Source organism: Carettochelys insculpta, chromosome 6 (assembly GCF_033958435.1).
Source record: "Carettochelys insculpta isolate YL-2023 chromosome 6, ASM3395843v1, whole genome shotgun sequence".
Lineage (NCBI taxonomy): Eukaryota > Metazoa > Chordata > Testudines > Carettochelyidae > Carettochelys > Carettochelys insculpta.
Genome location: NC_134142.1, coordinates 105,123,769 through 105,149,476, shown reverse-complemented (window position 1 = coordinate 105,149,476; position 25,708 = coordinate 105,123,769). Strand labels below are relative to the sequence as shown.

The 25,708-nt window shown below is 41.7% G+C and overlaps 1 protein-coding gene across 9 annotated transcripts in view; it reads left to right on the top strand.

Moving 5' to 3' along the window:
- Positions 1-4,357: 4,357 nt before the first annotated feature.
- The window catches only part of SOX6 (SRY-box transcription factor 6), a 515,133-nt gene continuing 493,782 nt past the window's right edge, over positions 4,358-25,708 (top strand). For 5 of the 9 annotated variants that reach the window (XM_074997719.1, XM_074997725.1, XM_074997724.1 and 2 more), the window contains exon 1: positions 5,415-5,606. The gene's annotated coding sequence lies outside the window, so the exon portion shown is untranslated. Of the gene's footprint in view, positions 4,436-4,945; positions 5,104-5,414; positions 5,607-25,708 lie in introns of those variants that run through there. The other 4 variants (XM_074997727.1, XM_074997726.1, XM_074997718.1 and 1 more) reach the window with 4 other exon arrangements.

Below are 25,708 nucleotides of genomic sequence, written 5' to 3'. Positions count from 1 at the left end.
CCCTCCGCTCTTTGGCCTTATTCTAATTCCATAGCGGTAATTACCCTTCGTTTCTTTAAGTGCAATAGATTTATTGCCTTAGAGAGTATGCACAGTTTGATTGAATTATTCATTTTTTTTCTTTGGTGTAGACTGCATCTGGGGACTCTGATGTGACGTGTAGATTTTTTTTCCCAGGAACAAAGGGAATGTGGAAATGAAAGAGAGAGGGGGAGAGAGGCTGGCAGATGTGATGAGATGCGGTGAAGGTGTATCCAGCTTGGCACTCCCACTCCTCTCCTCTCCTCTCATTGCAGCCCTGGGTGACTCTCAGGCTAACACAAACAGCTTTTCTTCCGCAGCCTGCCCTCTGTCACTGTAAGTACAGCAGCCTTCTCTTATCAGCATGCAGATTCCAGCCACTCACTACCTTACCCTCGTGTTTGCACTTTAGATTTACAGAGGAGACCTTCGAAAGCAACTTTCCGAGCCAGAAAGGGGTTTCATGTCAAACTTGCTTTGATTTGTTTTATGAAAGTTTACGTGGTTTGTCGGTTTTGGGGGGGCTGTTGTTACTGCAGCTTCTTAGCTTCTCTGTCGGGATGATGTAGAGTTTGAAATGAAATTCAAATGTTCCCTTGACCTACTTCCGCCCAAAAGGACAATACCTTGTGTTAGCTAATGACGCCCCGAGGAATTCAGAGTTTTGTTTTTAGTTGAGTCCTTGTTAAAAGGTAATCGTGGCCCCCTCCCCGATGTTTTTAAGACTATCACCCAAGGGTGCTGTTATCGCGAAACTCAAATCATCTGATGGGGTTGCCAGAAACGTGGGAATTTTGGTATCAGTCTAACAAAACTTTTCTCAAGTTTTTGATTCCTTTTCCTTTACCTCCTCCTCAGACTTTTATTCATTTGGTAAAAAGTTTGTCTGAACATTTTGTTTGTTGTTAAAAATAGCTTTCAAAGGCGTCCTTGTCGGAGTGTGTCACCAGTGAATTTATAGGCATGCCCACTGCTTGTCCGGCGTTAATAAAGTGGTTCTTACTGCTTGGCGACTGACTTCTGATATAGATCGCTTGCCTTTTCTATAAAAACTTCAGCCTATAACTCTACAGAAGTCCTAGGTTTGCTCATCTTCTCTACGAGGTGGCACAGCAGTACAGAGACACGTCGCTCTGCATGCTGGACACCGTTTCCCATGCATGTATTAAATGAGTGGCACAGCAGAAAATGCAGTGACAGCTGTGAACAGGTAAGTGGTCCGAAGTAGCTGAGCTCCTCTAATTCCTTCACTCTGCAAGCGAGAAAGGAACCACAGCACGAGGTGTCCAGCATCCCTATTCAACATCTGGCTGCGCCGCTGGGGCTATCCTGAGCCTTTTACAGTGAGAGGCAACAAGAGTCATTTAAGACGAACCGTAAACTTTTGTTATTACTAAAATAAAGGATGTTTTCTCTCTCCCACTGCACGTGTAGCCATATCTAAAAAGCATCTGAGCAGAGAGATACGTACACAATGGGTATCCGCAGAGCAATCCCCCCGCCCATCTTTACAGGCACGAGACTTTTTTAATACAGTCCGTCTTCTATCTCTGTGTGTATTTACACCTGTAGCTTAATTTAAAGAAAGCAACACGCTTTATTGCCCGAATTATTTATTTGAACTAACCCGTCTGTGCGGTGCATTCCTGCGCCGACTTCATTTCATTCTTTGCACAGTGTTTTCGGTGGGGCAGAGATGCTCTTTAGGGTAAGGGTTATTGGTCTTTGAAACTTCTTAAATTCTTCTGGATTTTTAATTGTTTGATGTTCATTAGCACCTTGCCCTCGATAGTTTCACTTGTTCAAAAGGGATGGTACAGGTGCTCATGTTTTTTAAAACGAGGGAAAACTTTCAGGAGCAAATGGGCGGAACAGTAGGTTCGCATCAAGAATCTTTGCACTTTGACTAGATTTTTTTCTTACAAATCTCACCGTCTCGTGCCAATATGTTACACATTATACAAAAGTCGAGCTGTCTTTATTTGTGATATATTTCAGTTTATTATTATAAAATAATTACTGTCAGATTCCGGATCTACTTGTAATTACTTCTTTTAAAATACAAAACCCTGCTACCTCGGAAGGCTTGTTTCCTGTGTCTAAAGCAACTAAAGGCAGGTGAATAGTTTGAACTTGCTGACACCAGGTGAATGTACAGTCACTCACACACCTTTATAAACTGCAGTCCCCCTGCCTAGCAGTAGATTTTAGCACTTTTAGTTACCTGAAAGAATATATGAAAATGAGACTGACTGTAGTCGGACTACAGCTATTTTGAGGATACTGCAAAGAATGATGAGAGTCTCTGGATAAATTAAAAGTTCTGTTTTGGAAGTGACCTGCGTACAAAATGATACACTGATTCCCTTTACTTTGTGGAAGTGCCGGCACTATTTTTAAATGTTTGTTTATTCCTACAGATTCTTATTTTAAACTAATGTGCTCAGGACTCGACTAGAAGGGCGCTACCAGCAAATACTGCGAATAGCCAGGAAGAGGATGCAACATTTATGTCTCTTAACAGACTCTGCAGTTGTAAAAGTGGCAAGGAAAATAAAATAGAACTAGGGCTAATCAGTCCTGCGTCGTCAGGCTAATACTGATTTTCAGCATGTTTCTGGGGAGGTGTAATTGCAGTTGATCTGACTGCACTTCTGTTTCTAACCCACTCCGCAAATTTGGGTTCGTGTGTGAGAGAGCAATGCGAGTTCAGCCTTTCTTCTCCTCTCTCTGGCCTTTAGAACCTACGAAGCCATTTTCAAATTAAAAAGTTTCTCTCTTCCTAACTGTTCCAAGCGCCTTCTGGAAAATGTGGAAAAGGTTGCCAAAAATATAAAGAAGGATCAACAACTTTTCTCCCTCCTTCTTTCCAGGAGGCTGCTCTCGGCACTCCCAGCTTGACAGCAGTGTAGCTTTGGTGTGGATAAGCAACAGAGAGAGAAGCTAGTTTTACAATTTTGTTTGCCCACCTGATCTTCGGGCCCCTGAAAGCTTGTACAGCCTCTTTCTCCTTAGCCTTTGGCATTGAAAAGCAGAGCAGCGTGACACTCTTTCTGATTGTTGTAAGGCTCCAAGCCACTGGTTGATTTACTCCCGGACTGTTGACAATTGTACCTTCACTTCTTCCCCCCACCTCCCCCACTTGCTTTTCCATGAACACTTATGAGGAAGCGGAGTACCTAAATCACTGCTCGCTTCCTGTGTGCTGCCTCTCTGTAGCTGCACGTTCTTGTCGCAGGTACAAACTCTGGCCAGCTCACGCAGGACCAGATCTTGAACCCGAATCTGTTCTAGACCGGATCACGCCACCCCCTTTGTTTTTATTATGGGCATCACTATCAGCTGAACGCATCGCTATTTCCCCCTTCTCTTTCTCCCTCCTTCCCTCCCGCAGCCGGGGGGTTGTCTGGCTTCTCTCTGGAGTCCCATCGCTTCATTTGGGGTTACCCAGCTGTAGCTTTGGGAGATGGCTCCCACTTGCCAGCTGGCAATAAGCCGCCGGCCCCCCAGCTTTTACTTTTATTTTGTGTCCCTTGCCCTTGGCCAGCCCAGCCCTTGCCCTTGCCCTTGCCCTCCTTGCGTTCACTGGTACTTCCTGATTTCGGTGGTGTGGACCCTCCTAAAGACATCCTGGGGGAGGGGGGGTGTCAGTGAGTAACACGGTTCTTTTCTCTTTTAGCTGAGTCACTTCGGACTTAATTCTCTCGGTACTCCCCACGGCCCCCTCTTGCTTTTCCGGTCCCCCCTCCCGCCGGGAACTTTACCTTCCCGCACCGCTCAGAGCGCTCGGCGGTCATTAGGCTCGAGAGGTGTAAGGTTTCATTTGTCTAATGGCACTGTGAGTGGCGAGCGCTGCTAGGGGCTGCGGCTGGCAGCCTGGGGTGATTTCACTTTCTGTTTGGCGCTCACTTTCTCTCCGGTTGTTGCGCTCGGCTCGCTTGCGCGCTCTCCCTGTGTTGTCTCCTCTTGCCTCTGCTGTCTGGGAGGGGGAGCCCTGCCTCCTCTCGCCTGCCTCAGATCAATGCCCTGGCCACTCACTTTCTGATGTTGCACGACGGGAAATGCTTTGAATACTTACGACATGGCCGCTCACATTGATTGCCAAGATTGACAGCAGTAACCATCGCCTTCACTTGTTTCAGGAGGGGGACAAATAATAATGAACCTGACTGTAACCAAATCTCCAGGCAACACACCAGCAAACTTCTGCCGAGCCGGATCCTGCACAGCCATGGCCCGGAGAAACACCAGCAGCCTTTAGTGCATTTGCTTTTATTTTATTGGCTGAATTACTCCCCATTTATTTCTCTCCTTCCCCCCCCCCCCGCCTTTTTAATGACAATTACTGAAGCGCGTAAAAAACAGGGGGGGGGCGACTCTCCCAATGCGTTGTGCCACCGCGGATTCCGAGGAGGTAACCAGGGGGAAAAGCCCTATTGTGTTGTGTACCTGTTGTTTACTATGGTGTGTAGCGCAGCGTTGCTCGGCGGCGGCGGCGGCGGTTTTAAGGGGGGTTCGCTGGGTTTGTTCAGCTTCCCCGGCGCTGGCTGTAAGGGGTGGTTAGTTGCAATTGTCTGAAGCAGCAGCAGCAGCAGCAGCAGCGTCCGGAGGTTGAGTAGTTGTTTAGCTTGTACCGTTTCTGAATTAACCCTCCCCCTCCGCGCCCGGGTATTTACTCTTATCCCACGAGGTGGGTTTTTTTTAAAGGAAAAGTAGTCAGTCTGCTCCGGGTGTGAGGTTTGCGAGGCTGGGAGATCTTCCCGAGCCCTTAAGGTCCCCCCCGCTCCCTTGAAATCACTCCACTTTCTCATCCTCTCCGAGTTGAAGCTATTTTAAAACGTAGTGACAGATCAGCGCTGTATTTTAAGCTCACCCACGGCGGAGAACACATGGTGCTAGGGAGAGAGTTTCGTACGTACAGTAACACAAGAGAGAGGGAAAGAAACCATAAATAAATCTTTCCCAGCAGCAAGCCGCTGTCATTTCGCCGTGTTTGGCCTCCGCGGATAGCCCCACAGACACAGAATGGCAAGGGATGCACGGACTTTTGATAGCGATTTTAAATTCTCCGTTAAGTCTGAGGTGGGTAATTGCATTGAAGTTTGCTACAGAAGTGCCGTTCGTGGAGCCTGTTATACAACGAGATCGGACCAGTGGGTGGTAATAATGTCTTTGGCCACAGAGGGGCACTGTCCCGAGGATTTGCAGCTCCGAGGGTGGCGTCTTCTGTCTCCAGGCAGGAGGCTTGGATAAAGTTATACTGAAAACTTTAAAATTGATATCACACCCTAATTTGTGATACACAAGGAGGGGGGAGAAGACCATCCTCAGAGAGCTCTGTTTACACCATGAGAAAGGGAGAGCTGGGCTGCATTGTGCGCTTGCCCACAACATTCAATTTGGGATTTCTTGCTGCCTTAGCTCTCGCCGGAGGTCATGCAAATCGACCTTAAAAGAATGCATAAGCCATAAATTAAAATAAACCCTTAGCCAGGGGCTGATCCATAAGTAGACAATACCTAACCTGGACAAAACGGCTTCCTTTGCGAGCTGAAAAAAAGAATAGTGCCTAAGCTAAATGCAACGTAAGTTTACAGGAAGTATTTCCCTTTTTTGTTGTTTTGTTTTAATTAATCGCATTGCAACTCCATATAGTAGCAGTTTATAGACAATGCCGTAAGAATCTGAAGTCGGCACGGGGTGTGTGTGGCGAGCTTGTGCTTTCTCGAGTTTTCACTCTTTCGGAGCTGTTGGTGTGTGGGACTCTGGAGAAGAAGCCTTTTTATGTGACCAGGTTTGATGTTTTCTCTTAAATACTGCTCTTGAGTTAGGAAAACTCCGAGCTGGTAGAAATGTCCGGCGTAGGCACACACCCTGTATCTGTGTAGATAACCATCTCGTGCCTGGGTTGTGTCTTACGTTTGGGGCAATTGTTCCATTCATGAGTCTCAAAAGAATGATCAGTGAGAACTAATAATTCGTCTGCGGCTCGCGTTCTAGACTTTAAAATAGGAGGTACTGGACATGCTGGTGATTATTCATGTGTAGAGGCGTGTGTGTGTGTGTGCGTGCGTGCGTGCCTGCATCAGTGTGCGAGATTGTATATGCTGGGGTGTGATCATCGCTCGTTCTGTGATGGGATACATACCCATGTACATTAATAATTTAGCTGTCAGTGAATTGCTCTTCTGACCAGATCTTGCCAGCTCAGTTTCCTACTTCTGTTTAGCAGCATTGAACAGTTAACCCGCTTCGCAGCTAGGGCTGTGTGCTCTAGGAGAGCAGGGCCTGGAGGTGAATCAGAGGCACTGATCGTATCGATTTGATTGCTGCCTTTGCTTTCTACAGGGTCGAGTCACAGTTTTGCTTTTTTTTTAAAAAAGGGTGGGGAAGAGTGAAAGTGTCACCGTGAAAAGACAATTAGTGTTGTGTCTGTGAGTGTCAGGGCAGGGGTATTTTACAGGAGAAAGTAAGCGAGTTGGGAGCCTGGGGAGGAGAGATTAGCTCTGGCCGAGGGGTGGGTCCCCAAAACACAGACAGTGAAACTTTCAGAGATAAAGCAGCATGCTTGTCTCCTGTTGTATGCAGATAAGGGCAGTGTCTGTGTTCACTGAAATAGCCTTCAGTAGCGGGTCGTCACCTTTTAAACTATTTATTTGACATTTATTTTGACATTTTAAATATTTCCATCTTTCACACTGGTCACAAGGATGCAGAAGAAGGCAGTCCTCAAGGCAGGGCTGCAGAAGAAAGAAGAGAATTTCCCTTCTACCTATTCGTGTCAGGGGGTAATTCTGACGTCTGTTTTGAGACTTTAACTTGACTTGACTTGACTTGTATTATTGACGTGCTCGTGCCCACTCACTTAATTAAGCCATTATGCCATCACCTAAAGGATGAGCTGGGCGAATACAGTCTGCCATTATATGCAAACACTGAGTGGAAAAGAGGCCGCTATTTTACTTTTCCACCAGCACATTGCATGTCGTGAACTATTTTCCATTACTTTATTGCAGGTTCCTCCCGTCGTGAGATTTCTCGTGCTGAGTATTCACAATGTTACATACCCACTGTATGCTCATTATAAATAGTGACCATGCGTAGCATTTCATTCTAGTAAAATAAAAAAAAAACCTATTTATAGCGAGTACATTGAAAAGAAAATAATTAGGTCACTCGGATTATGCTGCAGTTTGAAGTAGCACAACACCTGGCAGGAACTACTTAGCATTTTCTTTAAACTCTGCAGTAGCCATAACTTTGTTTCTTATAATACATTCTTGTGTTAAGTGAGAGAGGCTGTTTGTAAAACAATCCCCTGGCTAGTCCCAGTGTTGGGTGAAGTTGATCCTGTAATGGCATTTTGTTTTGAACAGTTGCTGTAGTTGAAGTTCCCTCATAAGGTAAGGTGGCACTGGGTCTGAAAGGAGGTCCAAATGCCACATTTATAATTAGACTGCCAATTCAGCACATTGTATCCATTGCTATACAGGGATATACTGCTGTGTCTGGTCTCTCAATAGCCTGTATTCAGAATTAGCCAATTCAACTGCTTAAACTTCGGAGTCAAATTTAGAATGGCAATGAGAGAAGGAAAGAAAGAAAACAATAACGCTTTCTCTTTTCCTCGGCTAGCTATTAAAAGCCAAAGAATGTACGGAAACCAAGCCATGCACCGGACTGGGAATCAATACATCCCATGCAGTGTGGCCAGAGTCTGCAGCTTTTTTTTTTTTTTTGGTAAAGCGCACTTGAGGGGAGCGGAGGGGTGGGTGCAAATCAGTCCGAATGGGCTGTTAATCCAGTCAGTGCAGGTTAAAAGGTTCTTTCCCTTGAAATGGGTTGATTCTGCTTGTTTGTTTGGGAGAGAGACAATGCGCGTTGGCTTTCGGAGCTGTCAGTGCAGCTCGCCCGCCCTGGATTTAGCGAGTGAGGAAAGCATTGCTGAGTCCAGGTCTGCCCAGAGACGTTTGGACAAACCTTGGCAGGTACTTCCCCAGCTGCAGCAGAAGTAACTGCCTTGGCACTGCTAGGCAGCTGCCTGCCTTCGCTCCGTTGCACTCAGCCCTCCGGGCGGGGTACACGGAGAGGCCCCAAAGATGCTGGGAGGAGGCACCCTGCTCTGGGGGGCGAGGTTGGAGAGCGAAAGGAGGGTTGGTCATTTGCATCCCCCGGACCCCACACGAGCCGTGAGCGACCTGCTAATTGCTGGGCCACGCACTGAGGCTGCGGCCAGCTGGTCTGGAGAAGCCTTCGCCCTCCCCCTCCCTCCAGGCAGGCCCGGCGGGGAGCCCCCAGGCGCTGGGGGATGGGAGCAGCCGGGGACCAGCGCCCCCGCTCGCAGCTGCGGGTGCTGCGCACGCCCCTGTGGCTCTCCCGCGGCGATCCACCCCCAGGGATACGATGGTTTCCTGGACAGCCCCGAATTTCCCCGCCAAAGGCCGCGAGCCGGCGCGCTGGGGGCTGCGCCAGAGGGAGCGAGCGAAGAGCCCCTCTGCCAGCCACCCCACGGCGGGGGAAGGCCCCACGCTCCTGGCGTCTGAGCTCAGGGAAGCTCCACGCCCGGCGCCTCCCCGGGACACGGAGCGCTGGGCACTGGCTGCAGGCTGCCCTGGGTGTTTGTGCCTGGCTTTACGGCGCCTGGCTGCACTCTTTTGTTGCGCCCAACCTCCTCTAGGAACTCATCCCGGACCGAAGACGCGGCGCGCTCTGCCGAGCCCCATCCCCGCCGCTGCTCTCTCCCCGGTGTTCATCCTCGCCGCTGCCCGGAACCTTTCCGAACTGTTGGTGTGCGACTTCCTTGAGAGCTTGGCTGGTTTCTTTGCCCGAGGCTCGCAGGGTGTAAACCAGGGTGCTGCCCAGGGAGCCTGAGGGGAGCTGTCGCCGTACAGGCGTATGCACATGTGTGCTGTAGTTTTGTAACTCGCTGTGCTTCCTTAGTCCACCAAGGCATCATTTAAGAAAGAAAGAAGGAAAGAACCAAACCAAACCAAACCAAACCAAGACACATACACCTTCATGGAAGCAAAGGGGGTGGGGGTGGGGGAACAGAGAACAGACGCTTGCCAGTTACCCAGGCCAGGCCAACAGTGTACAAACAATTAGCCAGTGCCAAAAGTCAGTTGCTTTTGTTGACAGTTTGTTTTTTAATCAATAAATGTTGCTCCATTCCCTCTTTGTTGTCTGAGGGGGTGGGAGTGGAGGAATTTTAATCTGTAGCCAATAGTTGGTCAGTTCAGGCCACACTTTTTCTATTTAATGAAAAGCAATCACTGGGGCTTTGCTCCTGTTATGAGTAGAAATGTCTTCATCTCTTAAAGGCTTTGGAATATCCCGGAGCGCAATGAAGACCAGGGCTTTGCATGATGATAGGAAAACTAAATATTTTATTCTCAGCATTAGAAAGTTTCTTCAGTCATGACCTTGTATCTCTTGAACACCTTAATCACCTTGGGAGATACCACTTTTTCAGGAATAATATCCATTAATCATTTATAGTTGGTTTGTTACTCCCCTAAAAGTACATGGATCAAACATAAAAGGTTACTGACTTTTTTATTATTTTTCATAAAACAAAGAAATATGGAAAAAGTAGCAATATAGCTTTCGCTGTATTATGCATTATGGGGTGATGTATATTTCTGGGCAGTATGGTGGCTTAAAGGATTACAGGGTATACTTGGCAAAGGCTACTTTTTAAGAGCTTACACTTTAAATGTGAAAATAAAAAAGTGGTTTATTTTCATGTGTGTGTGTAAATTATGTCCATCTGCAATGATACAGGGCTGTATATTTTAAGGTTTCTAGTCACAATATAAATAATAAAAACAGCTTTGAGTAGCTTGTTAATTATGCCAGAGCTCCAAAATTAAAATAAAACCTAATCATATGTACAGTAGTGTTTTTGTATCTTGCTACTGAAGTGGCAACAAAAGATTCAGACACAAATGTAAAGATTTTGATCATTTAATAAGCTGATGTTTTTGCCTTTCTCACTGTATTATTTATTTGATCTTACATTCACTTTTCTGTGTTTTTTTTCCAGGTAGCATGTCATATGTATTATGTTTGGGGGCATGTTTTTGGAATACAACACAAGAAATTCTATTAAGTTTCTTATGTAACAAAAATCTGTAACTATTGAAATATCTTTACAGCTCATGACATCACACTAAATACAATTTTGTAAAAACCTCTGATTAATAAGGCTCTATCCAACACAAATCTGATGTCTCTGTGTGTGTGTGTGTGTGTGTGTGTGTGTGTGTGTGTGTGTGTAACCATGTGCAAAGGAGAGTGATCGTGCAGATGCTTTGACCATAAAACACTTGATTTTTACAGTGGTAAAACTGGATGATGGCATGTTTTCAAAGCCTGTCCATAATACTAATGTATTATTCTATAGCAACAGCAAATATTTGTGACATCACAATGGGAGATTTTGTGCCAGTTTTTCATTTACTATCTTTTAGAAAGTCTTCAGTTGTTTGGCACTGATGAAACTGCTACACATAGCCATGGTATAGTCAAGTATTCAGAGAAGTTTTAAATAATTCTCTTTCAATTAGTACAACAGGAACTTGAGAAATGGATTATCTCTTAAAGGAACATGAATCATTACATGCAGGTCTCTTTCCTCCCCTTGTATATTTTAAAAATGTCATGCAAGTTTTATATTTTTTTTATTTAGGCTCTCTAAATAATATTAAAAAAACAAATAACACCCCAGCTCTCTCCTTTGCCAAGTATGAAAATATTTTTGGCAATGATTAGACAGTAGAATTATTTTATCACGTCTTCTAAGGTTTGCAAATGTGGGTAGCATAAAATGCGGGTACATTACTAAATTTGATTAATTAGAGTCATTCATTTATAACTGTGTGTATGTGTGTGTATTTCAACTAATGTTTTTGAATTGATGTTTTTGAAGTTGAGCGAAACATTCCATCAAGTTAATGTGTTTAAGAGTATCATATCAGGCACAGACAGGTACTAGAAATGATAAAAAGCAGATAACCTACAACAAAATGATTTACAGATGGGTCATTATCTACTATAGTGAGGTTACAAAGAGCGTATTCTTTATAAAAATGGAATGTAGCTTCTATAGAGTTAGCAGAATTATTTAGACAAATCTAAGTAGTGAATGTTTTCTGAAGGACTTGAAGAATTTGTTACCCGCTTGTAATCTGCATACTGTTCTTAAGATATGGAAACATACTGGTATGTGGCTTTAATATTTTTTGTGCTGGGGATCCCTAAAATAAGTTTGCTGATAAAATGCTTTTCTATATTCTGTATAAATTAGATATTTACACTTTGAAGTTTTCATGAGAACCTTTGTGTGGAGTAAGAATAAATTATCTGCTCTTCAGTGAGAATGTAGCACATTCATTTTACCTGCTTTAAGTGATATGGGAATGCATTTTAACTCTTGTAGTGCAGTTAGGAAACATATGTTTAAAAATATGCCAGGAGAATTTTGTGTTATGTACACATTTTAAAATAAATGTGGGAAGGTTTCTTGATTTTGGAGGATTGCTAGGTTTAAGAACCTGCTTGGTGTGGTGGCTGAGGGTATAAATTATCACAGCTGATACATCTCTTCTATAGACTAGTGGACAGGACCCCAGTTAAATGTTTACTACTTACTTCTTCAGCAACATACAGAGGTCTGCACGCTCAATATTTCATCAGACTGACATAAGACAATATGAAACCCTAAAACCTCAGAGTTGCAGTATTGATTTGGTTCTTAATGTGAATCCTTCACATCATTGCTCAAAATATCTAACTTTACACCAATATTAGCCATTCTTTTTATAGTGACTCCATGCTTAGTAAAAAACTTCTAAGCACTGAGGTCAGGTGTTGAGATTGGATTCTAGTTTATTTTTTATGAATCAGATAAAGATTTCTGTGCATGAGACCGTATGTGAAGATGAGAGAACAAGAACATTTCCATATCAAAGGCAATGTATCTGAGGCTGCATAGTAATTAAAATGCAGTGGTTTGGACTCTGTGCTGTAGCACTTAGGCAGAGCGTTGTTGGGACCTTGTGCAGCATGCAGGCGGTTGCCACTTGCATACTTCTAGAAATATACTTATAATTTTGTACAAACATTTATGCCAGTCCACACTTTTCTGTGGATAATTTGTATTTCATCCAAACCATTCAAAGGAGAAGATATTTTTTGAGCAACCCCTTCATTATGGCTTTTGTGCATCAACTATTTTTATTCTGGTTGTTTGTATTTCCTCTTACCAGAATGATGGCTTGTTTATATTCAGATTTTTTTTCTGTTTCTCTGTGACCCCTTCTGTATATCACTCATATTTTACTATTTGCTTGAAAAGCCTTTTATTTAAAGGGAGAAATGGCAGTATCATCTTAGATTAATTCAAGACAGCATGATTTATGATACACTGCATTTTAGAATAAATTCACTGTATGCATTGGAACAGAGTATTTTTAATGATACAATATGCATTTAAAAATTCTGACTAATCCTTACATGACACCAAGAGAATGAGGAAATTACTTCTAAGGCCCTGTCTACCTAAAGAAATTGACCAGCATAGCTATGGGACATAAACTATTCTGTAGTAGCTATTCCAGAATACCTACTTCCACATGTGGTGAATTTATTCTGGATGATTAGTGTGCTCACAAAGCAGAATAATCATACCAGATTAAAAGTTACTCTTTCTGGAATAGAGTATCTGCAAGAAGAACTATTCCAGAACAGTTATTCTGGAGTAGAGTTTATTGTATACAGACTGAACCTCTCTAATTTGGAACACACTCATCCAGCAACATCAGTAATCTGGCATAATTTTAGTTAGCAGGACTACCACTTATCATGGGTGTGGCCAAGTTTCCTGTGGTCCGATAAAGTTAGTTTACAGCTACCAGTCCTGGCTCTCAGTGTTCTGTGCTGTTATTTAGCTCTAATTTACCCCTGGATGTCTTCTAAGAGCCCAGTAAGCAGCATAAGTGTTGATAATATGCTAGACAATGTTGACCTTCCCTGGTCTCGCAAATTCTCTGATTCAACACTGGCCTGGTCCCCAGGGTGCCAGATTAGAGAGGCTCAACCTGTAGCAGCTTTGCCAGTCTATTTCCCCATACACACAAGGCCTAAGAATACTTTCTTCTCAGAATGCACCTCAAGTGGCCTCGTCACCCCAAGCCATTTATGCTAGGAATTCCTGTTGTTTGTTATTTCTACTTACTAACCTTAAAATTGCCAAATAATTAATTAGAAACCATCAGGAAAATTTATATTTAAACATATTTTTGTATCTTTGTGAAAGCGTGCTGTTCTGTTAATCTGATTATATCTCTCTCTTTGGCCCTTTCTTTTCCACTTTGAGACAGTGATTATGTGTGAATTTTGATGTCAGTATTATTGTGGATGAGCTATTAACTTGAGGTCCTGATCACTTGTGGTCAGCAATATGTGTAACATGGTAATGCTTTGCAAGAGTAGGGGTTGTTCATCTCAGGGTCATGGCCAAATTCCAATTTAGATGGCTGTAGTTACCCATCTAAATCCACCCCCTGTGGTTTCATAAACTGGCTCAGTTAATTCTCACTTCCTTTCCTAAATACAGTTGTGTAGTGTCACTGGTACAGAACATTTAATGTGTTCTACCCAACTGGTGCTGCAGTCTAGCAGTTGGTGACATTTATTACTCAAACTACACAATCTGTAAAGCATTTTGGAAGACTTCTCAAGGAAAGGTGCTACTACACATGTAAGCCTGTGTAAGGGATTTGCTGTTTTATTGTTAAGATGAACATTTAAAATATTGTATTTATTCAGTCTCTTAATTCTTGCATTAGTTTTGAGAGAAAATGTTTTGAGACACAGGGATAGATCCTCAGCTGTAGTAAACCAGCATACCTGTGTTGACTTCAATGGAACAAGGCCATTTTACATCAACTAAAGATATGGCCCATAGGACCTGATCTAGGTCGCATTGGAGTGCATGGAAAGATGTCCCTATGACTTCATTGGGACTTCAAAAGGACCTGCTTTCACTGAAGTCAATGACAAAACTTACATTGATTTCAGTGCATCAGGGTCAGGCCCTCATGCATGATGCTATCTTTGCTGTTTGGATAACATTCACTCTCTACCCCTTTACCCAGCAACAAGAAGGCTGGAAATTATCTCTTTCAAACCACCTCTTGATCTCTCTCTCCACAGCTGCTCTTCTAGCAGATCAGATGCAGTAGGAGATGCTGCTGTTTCCATACTCATTTTGTGGCGTTTCTGGACCACTTAATCCATATAATAATCCCAGACATTATGGCTATGCATACGCCCTTCCTCATTCTGCTACATCATATATATGGAGTGCAGGGTCCCTGTCTGCAGATCCATCTGTATAGTCCCTCTGCTGAGAACAGAGGACAAAGGCCCTCACAATAAGTGTGCATTTCACTTAGTCCTCAGCTCAAGAATATGGAGTATTCAAAAGCACAGTTGTATATGCAAAGTGATGTATAGTTCAGGGTATTTTTGTATTAGAGCCGTGCCTAGGATTGAGACTTCTTTGTGCAGAACCAGTTTACGTGAGTACTTTCGTGAACATAATACTAAACTAACCTTCTGACTTGTCCAAAATTTCATAAGGAGAAAAAAATGTGTAAAATACTTTCTTGTTTCCAGTCACCTTTTGATATTTTACCTACAATCATCTTTTTGTCTATAAAATGTAGTTTTTACTAGTTTTTATGTGTGTATCCAGTTCTAAACTGGGATTCTCTGTGCAGGTTGCAAACTTAACTATACTTTGCATTTTTTGGGCATATGGACAAACATACATTAATTGAACAGGATCATTAACACATGTTGTGGAGTATGTGCCACCCTGAAATGGTCTAGGTCCTGCCCGTAATTGTTTTCCCTACTGGAGAGCAGAAAGAAAGAGGTAGAAAGGAAAACAAATTAATCTCCCTTTTACCTCCTCTTCTCCCACTGACAAGCATGAGAGAGAGAGAGAGAGAGAGAGAGAGGTCTTGTTAAATTTGTTTTCTGGTTTGATGGTATAAATGGTTACGGTAGATGTAGGTTTAACTAGGGAATCTCTTGTGTACTTCTTTGCATTGTTGTGGGTGTGGTGTAGTACAGACATAGAAGTAGACACAGTAACCCATAGCATTTCTCATTTTGGCTAGTGAGTGGACCCTTTGTGTTTAAGTCAAGTCAGATACAATCAGCTTTTTCTTCTTGGCTTGGTGGGGCAGAAGATGATTCAAGGGGAGATGCGTATGTGCTAGAAGATATGTAGGCCCTGAGGGCCATTTTTGGAGAAGTGTAAAGAGATGGAGAAACCCTTATCAGAGAACATGAAGATCAAAAAAGAAGGGTCTTGCCAGTTAATACATTACTTACTGCGGTAAGTTCACACACAACTTGTTTTTCGTCCTGCTGCGCAGTAGTCAAAGAGCGCATTTGTTGGGGTGTCAGTAGCACTTTTTGTGTTTAGGTTACTTTTAGACTTCCCAATTTACAAGTTTGCCAGTGTGCCTGCTTGAAAAGGGAGTGTCGCAAATTTAAGAATCTCTTATTCCACATTTTTCCTTGAAACCTCTTTACTGCCTGCTCAGACCACTTTCTACTACCTGTTCCTCTTCCTTCATCACTTCTCCACTGTGAGATGCAGGCACTGATCACTGAAGTATTTGTGCTGTTTAACACCAGAATTCTTTCCTTTCTTTTTTGATGAGGGTTCGATAAATTGTTCTGGCCAAGTATGCTGTATAAGAACTTGTGGGTACTGGTGACTGTAACAAATGAAAGAATAGGGTAGGAGGGTTGCTTTAGGTGGGCATCATTCTCTGGCAGCCAACAGAATTGGGGTAGGTGAGAACTGGCTACATGACAGGGCTGGAGAAGTGGGAAGAGAACATAATTGAAAACTTCCTCTAGCAAATCTCTTTCACGTCTTTGGGTAGCTTTGCTAGGTTGGCGTTCTTTACATTACTTCTAAAAGTAGGCCCTCCAAAAACAAAGAAAAAGAGAAGTAGCAGAACTTTGTCAAAGCTCTGACTCACTGGACAATAGAGTTAAAGCTTTCTTATAGGTTCTGTGAGCTGTTGAGTCTGATCCCAACTTGATACTGTACAAGGTTCTTCTGTTTTTGCTGAGTCCATTGAAACTTTGTAAATTAATACAGAGCTCTTAGCACTGTGACCTGTTGTAGTCACAGGTGGGAAGCAAAGCTGATTGGGGAGTACCAGGTCAGCAGTCAGTCCCAGGATTTTCCTCAGCTTTAAAGAGGAAGTAGTGACCTCAGTCAAGTCTTGCTTTTTGGGGACTTGGAGAGCAGACTCCCAGTGACATCAGTACACTCTGGCTTATAGCAGCATTGGAGGATGCAGGTCACAGATTCCCTGCCTATCTTACAGAATAGAAGCCAGTGGGAGAAGAGAAGTGACTTTACCCCTTTTCATATCTGCTGACTTCCTGGTGCATGCAGGCTGTTTCTGGAAAAAAGAGCGAGCGGCAACCTCCCACCATTTCCTCATCACCTTGTGCTATTTGTGAAGTTAATTGGGAACATGGCATTGGCATAGCAGAGACAACTTTTCTGTTTCTCTGCATTGAACAGTCCATCCTGGGGTGAGAAAGCATATAATAATAATAAGGGGTTCAGGTTCTCAATGTGGTTGTAATTTCATGTTTCCAGCAGATTTCTTTGGTGACCTACCAATAGTCACTTAATCTCCCCATGTTTCAGTTTTGCTATCCAAAAAATGGGGAAAAATAACACCTCCCTATTTCGCCAGGTGTGTTGCTAGGTGTTCAGAGATGTTCTGTAGTAAAAAGGAGTCGAGATAAGGTGGGTTGGGAGAACAGAGTTTCCTCCTCCCCATTGCAGAGGGCAATAGGTAAGCAGTGCTCTTCCATAGCTCCCTTTCCATTGTGATCAGTGACAGCTCAACCTCTTGTTTCAAGGTGTTCTACCCACTGATAATAAGCAATGTTGATTTATTCCTTGACCTATCCAATAAGACTGTGACAAGATGCTAATTAGTGACCATTTTGATAGTAGGCTTTTATGCCTGAGGTGTGTGTGTCCGTGATCAAGTGGAATGAAAACACCATTTCATATAGTTCAACTATCTTGAAGTATTGAGCATGAATAATTGGGCCAAATTAACACCCATTACCTAAAAGCCAAAGGTTCTGTATCTTCTGAGTTTATCCATGGGAGAGAGACACAGTTAGGAGAGAGATGATAAACTGTAGTGACACCCTAAAGAATAATTTTGAAGGCTGACCACAGGCTGAATTTTAGGTCCTGTGATCCTTGTTACATAACATGATTAAAAGCAGAATTAGAAGGAAATCTTCCAGACAAGAACAAGATGAGTATTTTTGATGGCAATGTAACATTCAGGATAAACCATTGTTGAACCCCTACCTATTAAGTTTTCACATAAACCACATACAACCAAAATGAGTGAGAAGACCCACCCTATCTTATGTGGTTTCCTCTTTGCCCTTACTGAGGATTTCCTTTCAATTTCAGTATTTCAGGGTGTGGAATGATAAGATAAAGAGGGTGAATTATTTCTTTCCTTTCATGCTGCCTTACTGTGGCTGCCACGTCATTTCCTGTCCCCAATACATTGTATCCCTAGTATTAATAGTAAGTTGATACAAATCAGTATGGCATCTGCTAAACTGTTTTCAGCTGTCCAGTCTAAGCAGCAGATATGGATTTTATCTCCACCAGACTGTGACCTCCTCACACCCAAGTGATATTCCTATATCTAGGTAATGAAGCTACTGAGTGTAGCTGAAGTCCAAATCCTCAGTAGAGTTATTATATCTAGCATACATTAAAGCTGTCTGTTGATTGTTTTAAATCCTCTGACTGTTGTAGCTGGAACAGCAGCTGCCGCTGGTCTCTGCCGATATCACACTGCTGAATTGGTCCTTCTTGGAAGTGTGTGGGAGAAGAAAAGGGATGAAAAAAGAAAGAGAAAGAAAAAAGGAGTGGAAAGGACATGAAAGAACAAAGATAGAGAGGAAAGACAAAGGGAGTGCATTTATTTAATTAACCAATCAGTGACTAATGATGCTAGGGCTTTTGGTCAAGTATGTGAGAATTTCTGTGGTCTTTCCACATAGAATCATAGGATCATAGAACACTAGGACTGGAAGGGACCTCGAGAGACCATAATTATTTTTGACGCTTAAATTATTTAAATATTTTGTTAAAGCTATCTTAATACTGTGAGTAGTTTCAACCTAAGCAGTAAATAAAAATAGTATTGAGTAAGTTACAGGGGGCCCAGTTTGTGTCTGCTAACCTTGAGGTCGAGTTCTGAATTCCTTCTCATTTCCATGCAACTTGCTCATAACAAATTCTTTGAGGCTGAGTGATCCATGTTTGGTCTCATACAAAAGATAAGGTTTTTGGACGAACCAATCATTAAATCTGTTCAGCCAGTTTTGACATCTGTTAGTCTATTTTTGTGTGAGTGTACAAACGTACTGTGTGTGTACACATGTATAATTAGGGCAAAAGCCCTAAAGAAAAGTTTGGTGTTTTAGCCGTCATTTTAGAAAGAGATTGAGAGTAAATATGGTGACTCTTCAAATTCTAAGCTATCGTTTTAATAGACCTATCAGACAGTTGCATGCAAATGCCTGTGTGCTCAGCCTGGAAGATCATGTGAAAGACGTTATGCAAGATGAAGTTGTTGTGTTTTTTAGTCCTTACATTGTGAATGGCAGGAAAATAGTCTGCTGGACTTCCTAGCAGGGCAGGTTTGATCTGGTTGGGAGCAATACAGAACTGCAATAGAAGCTTTATGGGTTGGAGAGGCAGAAGATTATGCACTTGTTAGAAGGAACTCAAGTTTCTGGGGTAAGGAAAGGAGTGTGTGCTGCCTTGGTTATGTCTACACTTTAAGATTTTTTTCACAAAACTAATGTTTTGTCAACAAAACCCAGGGAACGTCCAGCTTCCCAAGGCATTCTGTTGACAGTAAATCAACACTTTTGGTGGCAGTGTTCTGCCATTCACCCGTGAGACAGAATGCTCAGAAAGCCAGTTTGGACATTCTGGGGTGGGGGCCATCTGTTAGCAGACAGGGCTTGTAGGACACTGGGCAGCCCTGTCTGCTGTGCTTCTGGTTGGCCATTCTATCGAGAGAGTGGCCAGGCAGTCTGGCTGCTCCCTGTCTATGGAGCAGATCGCTTTTTCGATCCACTTTGCAGTTGGGCCACAATCTGTCAACAGAAGTTTTGTTGGAAGGTATCTTTGAGAGTAACTTCTGTTGACAGATAGCTCTAGTGTAGGTGTAGCCAATGAGAGAAGAGGGAGAGGCAAAGAAGTAATGGAAGGGCAGGGTGAGGGGTCGTAGTTAAAGGAAGAAGGAAGAAAAATGGAAATATTGTGTCAGAATGATGGTAAATGGATGAGTGCTTCAAGGTGTTTAATTGATGATTCAGGAGACAGGCAGGAGCTCTCCTACTACTTTACCCATTGCTCTCTTCCCCTACCTCTCAGTATCAGGTCAGAGGACAAGACATTGAATTCATCCATTTTTGCCACCCACAACAAAACAGGAATGTTGTATTACTAGCTGACACTTGGCTTGATGACTGTAAGGCCTTATAGAACTGGTTGCCAAAGCGGTACGGTCCCAAGAATTGGGACAACTATGGTGTGTATGATAGAATTAATTTGCCCAAGTTCTCAGCCTCCCAGGTGACAATATCATTGCGATTTTGGGATGGGGATTTTGGCTTCCACATCAGGCTCCTCAATTTTTTTTAAAAACCTACTATCAAGACACTACTTTCAGCCTCCCAGTGTGTATGAATATTGTTGGCTGGATTGAACTCAGTGCAATGTATATGTTAAATAACAGATATGCCAGTGCTTATTAATACGTGGGAGAGATGAAAATAGGGCACCAATCTATAACTAGTACAAAAACAGAGCCTCATCCTGAAAGGCACTGAGCTACTGCAAGTCCCATGGAAAAAGTTATAGGTGCTCTAAATGTCTAAGCTTAAGGCCCAAAGTTAGTACGATCATTCTGTTACTGTGCTTGACTAGAGTTCTTGTGTAGAGTTTGAATAACTTTGTACATGTGAGCCTTCCACTGGGAAAAAAAAAAGGTGTTTTTTACTGTAGCAGTTTCTGTTGTGAAAGCTGCTTGAGCATCTAGTACAGTGGTTTTCAACTTGTCATCTACAGACTATCCAAGATTGCCAAAGGAGTCTTTGCTTCTGTTCAAAATTTTTAGGGGTCCACAAATGAGAAAGGGTTGCAAACCACTGATCTAGTGATCATGGCTTCATTTAGTGGCTGGTTCTGCATATTTGGTAACTTTCTCTGTTACAATTTTGTGCAATTGTTGAAATGAGGTAAAACAGCAATTCAATTAAATATCAGTTTCAGACATTGGTCATGTGATCAGACTTACAGATGTATTTTTTTACTTGCTACTTTATTTCCGCGTGTAAATCCACATTTGACTAGCTTGCCAATGTCTTGCTAAGTGTTGTTTTTTTTTATGTTCATATCTGATAAAATCTACACTCTTGCCTCATGCTTAAAAAGCCAAGAACATGTGAGAACAAGCTAGGCATTTTGTATACATGTTCTTTGTAATGAATATAGCCTTAGGCTCAGACAAATTCATTCAGAAGAGATACATAATTTTAACATTAGCGCTCTTTGCCTGATGTCAGAGATTAATTTTGTACTTTTACATGGCAATTCTCATTTTACTTGTCTTAAACTGTCCTGTATGGTCAAAAACATGTTTCTCACACGTCCCATTCAGGCATTAATCTGTGTGTGTGTAGGTGAATATCAGAAAAGCTGTGGCACAGAAGCGGCTATGGGACTGTAGAGTACATCCTCACCAAAATCTGTGAGGCTCACATACCAGAGATTCCCTAACACTAAGATTTCAGAAGGGATATTATGTAATCAAATAAATTTTTTTATTTGTCAGAGTGTTCATATGAAAATAAATTGTAGCGACTGAGCAACGTTCAAAGTTATTAGCAAACAGTCAAATAAAAATGGCTCATATGATTAAACTAGGAAATTAATTTTCATTGCTGCGTATCTGGAGTCTTCAGAAGTTGCACAAATTGCTATCAGGGTATGAAACTGTATGCTGCATAATCAGAAACTTTTTAAAGGACAAAAGCAAATACATTGTGCATGAGCTGGGAAAGGGTGTATATAGCTTTGAGCTCCATCTTTACCAGAGCCAGCAACTTCCTCTTCTTCTTTTAAAATAATGTGGTTGGGGAAGCTCAGAATCATGCTGCATTATAGCGTGTTGAAATGCAGATGAAGATGCTACAGAGTGAGACACAGAGTATTTGATCTGGTGGAATATTTGTCTTTTTGTCCTGTAGAAGAAGTAGCTTTTTAGAAACAGCCTCTAATGCTCTTAAAATTCAACAGAATGTAGTCTGAATTCTCCAGTGGACACCACACATATTTGAAGAACTATCCTTGAAATTCTATTTTTAAATATTGGCTAGTATGCGTTGGATTACTTCATGAATAGGCCTTGTCAGCCAGGGAAGAGCCGTAAAGCTGTCAGTCATGGTCATGAGATTTATAGGACTTGAGAGGAGTGTATTTGGAAGCTTCTTTATTTATCAGCTAACAGTCAAAACAGAACATTACAATGGATCAAAAGACTGGCTGCTCCACATTCCCTCACTTGTGGTTGTGCAAGAGTTATCTGGACTCTCACTTTTTGCCTGGCTGCTTGTCAGGGCTTTGAAATGAAGATAGGGAGTTGTTTATTATGGCAAATGGAAAAAAATCATTTGCATGAACTCTCTACTGTTGGTTGTTGTTATTTAAGACCTTATCCTGAAAGGTATTGAGCACTCTGTACCTGATCTTGAAAAGTACTCAAGCACATAATTCCGTGGTAAGCATCTGAGTAGTCCCAATTGGACTTCTCTCCAATGGGGCTACTCACATTCCTCCAATTTCAGCACATATTTAACTGCTATGCAGGACGGGGACCTTTCTGGATTATCCCTTATGGATATCAAGAGTTGGTGTTTTGTTTTGTTTTGGCAAGGAAAGGTATCTTACAGGTTTCTTGAATGAGATTACCTGTTTTTAATGGTCAACCCGTCACATGGTCAGGATTAGCATCCTTTGTTGTCTGGTTTTGTCCATAGAACGCTATGGATAGCTCCTGGTGGGTATGATTTGTATTACAGAGTTATGGATGCTCAATAAATGTTCTTAATAACAGCTGAAGTGTTAGATCAGGTTGAAGTGCTTTGGGTTGGATTGTAATCTTCAATATTTTTAACTCTTGTTATTGATCTCAAAATCTGCTAATGTGCTAATATAGTCTTCCTAGCCTATGCACAACAAGACTCAGGTGGCACCTAACCAGGATTCATCACCAAATTTGGTCACAAGTTGGTTCATTAGCTTCCCTGGGCTAGGTACTGAGGGTGAGTGCCCCATGAATGCTGATCCATTCCCTCTGTAACACTATAAGAGAGACCAGCAACACTAAAGATACTAGCTATTTACTTAATATTCCTTTTAGTTCCAGCTTTTCTTTGTCTTCTATTAGCTATGTCATTGTAATTTTAAAACAGTATTCTTTACACCACTAGTAATGGATGGCAAGCAGTTGGCTCTCTCTGTATACAGCCGCGACGTTGTGGATTGTATATTTAAAATGATGGCATTGGATTTGCCAGTGACTCTGGTGCACAGGTCTCCTGTAGCATTGAGGAGGTGCTGCCCTGCTCGTTCTCAATCTTGTCACTTCTGGGGAACACCAGTGAAACTGTTTGTTTCATCATTTTGATAGGGTTGCTCTGCAGTGCAAAATCACTTCACTTAAATACTTGTTATCCCCTCAGAATGTTCTCTTGTCCAGGGAAAAAACTTAATTCAAAATTGTTTCCTTTTTTCTTTCACCTGATCTGTTAACAGAAGGTAATTTTGCTGCTGCTTTTAGTTTTGTTATGTGGAATCACAGGAATTAGAGAAAGGAAATAATTTTATCCCTTCTGCTGGCATTGTAAAATTGTTCAGAAAAAATTCTGTAAAGATTATTGGGAACATTCTTACAATGATGTATGTAATTCACCCATCATGATCTCAACATGCATGATCAATCAATATGAAGCATTACTCATAAATTCCAGGAAAAATCCAGCCACCTCTGTCAAATGCTGAAATGAATAGGTAAATTTTGGATTGTGTCCTGAGCATGAATAAATTTCAGTTTTGTGAGACTGCTGAGGAAAGAGAATTTCATTGTCTCAGTAATAATCTAGGGACTATTACCTAGTGTGACAGTTATCAGAGGGGTAGCTGTGTTAGACTGTATCCACAAAAACAAGAAGTCCTGGGGCACCTCATAGACTATTTGTTAGGATTCTGAGGGGATAACAGATATTTAAGCATTAAGTATTTTAGTATCTAACAGATAGTCTATGAGGTGCCACAGAACTTCTTGTTGTTTTTAACCTTGTGTGGATTCACTGAGCTCTGACTCTTTCATTTTTCACCATTCCAATAAATATATCTAGGGCATACAAGACTACAATACCATGTAGGTCTTATTAGTGTAACCAGGGTGCAGTATGGTCTACCTGGAAGCAATGTGACATGGGAGAATTTTGTAAAGAAGTCAAATAATGGACCTCATTCTTGAAGCTAAAGAAATTTAGGGCCCAATGTTATGGGGAACTGGGTGCCTCCTTCAAATACACAGAATCCTTCACTGTTTCTGTAGTTGGCACCTTGCGGGAGACATTCAGGACTGATTTGTGTTTGGGCCCATATAAAATTATGGGGCCTGATCCTGCTTACTGTCTATTGTGTGTACTCTGTAGTAAGCACAATGCTTGGAAGTGCGAGTTATACATGTTAGAAAGCTGGTAAAACATTAATGGGCTTTGACATGCACCAGGATTTAATTTGATGCACAAAACAGTAGTAACTGATGTGACATTCTGAACTTACTTTGTTTTGTGGTCGAATAACAAGAAGCTCAAAGCAAACAAAATTGCTAATTCACCAGCAGAATCTGCCACTCAGGCATTAGATGAAACAAGTATCTATGATTATAAACATATTTAGTTATATGAGAAGTTGCACATAAAGATAGTTGTTTTATCATTTGCAGTGCAGAAATCCTAACTCAACCTAACTTTGAAATGCTTTTATTCATAGTAGTTTGAGACATCTCTGATTCATTAATTTAGCAAGAGTATTTTAATTGGGTGCATATGCGTGCTTTTAAGTTGTGGATTGTATATTTAAAATGATGGTATTGGATTTGCCAGTGACTCTGGTGCACAGGTCTCCTGTAGCATCGAGGAGGTGCTGCCCTGCTCGTTCTCAATCTTGTCACTTCTGGGGAACAGCGGTGAAACTGTTTGTTCCTGACAGCAGACAGCCCCACTGCAGGGCCCGGGTTTCATGTTACATTAAGTATTAGTGCTGTTCTTTCAGGAGCTATTATGCTGTGACATCAAAGATTTTCTGACAGGGCAGCGTAGGTTAGCACTGAAGTTGTCTACTGAAATTTTTAAGAATGGAATTAAATATATATGACTGGATTTAATATGAGATATAGGAAATGGCATGTAAAATACAGCTTGTGGTTAATGAAAGTTGCAGAAATGATTATTTGCTCTGGCCTATTTGTCCCTTTTTGTCCAAAGCAATTTTTATTACTTTTAATTCATACAGAAACTTCAAAAATGTTGCCATGTGTTAACGCTTTTGTGCAGTTGATCTTGTTCTGAAAGATGGTTTGAGAAAAAGGTGGAAGAGGACTTTTTATGAAATGAAATGCTTAGTTCAGTCTCTGAAATTTATGGTATAAATTAAGCTATGAACAATAATTGTGACTTATTTTTTGCTGATAGCCTAATTACTCAAAAGATTCAAGATACATATTTTTAAGTGGCGAGGGAGCAATTTAGAGGGTAAGAAGAATCATGGTAGTGATTTAAAGGCTTGAAGCTTTACACGGGAGGCACAACGCACAGAATGGCGATAGACTGTAAATATTTGAATTGGAAGTTTATAGGCAGTATTATTTTTAAGAAACCCTCTGAATTTAGTTAGTTTCACTTAAAGAGCAGATGATACAACTTGAATCAAACTGTGTAACTGCTCTGGATCAGGCAAATTCCTGAACATGTGTAGTCCAAAATGTTCCTGTAGATTCTTCTGTGGTTAAATCAGCATTGCTATAAAATTATGATTATGTTCTGATGAGGTAAATTTGGCAACAGGAAATTTCAAAATTAATTTTGGAAGGGCATGTCGGAACATTTTTCACAAAGTTACTACGACATTTGATCCATATGCATCAAGCAAAACATCTATTAAAATGAAAAAAAAAGTACAATAAAGAGTTTCTAGTAACAAATGGTAATAAGCTGAATGGTGCTAGTTCAATCTTAACTGAGATAGCAGCATAAATTTGCTTTTGAAAAATATAATACTGATTTTTGCCTTTTGAGAAATAAATGAATACAATAAGGGCTTTGGGGAAACAAAAACATTTGATCAATGTGAATAGATTTCTTATGTGAACATAGTTGAGATGTGTTTTAAAAATTATTCGAAGTATTTTATATACACATTGAGCCATAGAATCTATGTAAGGAA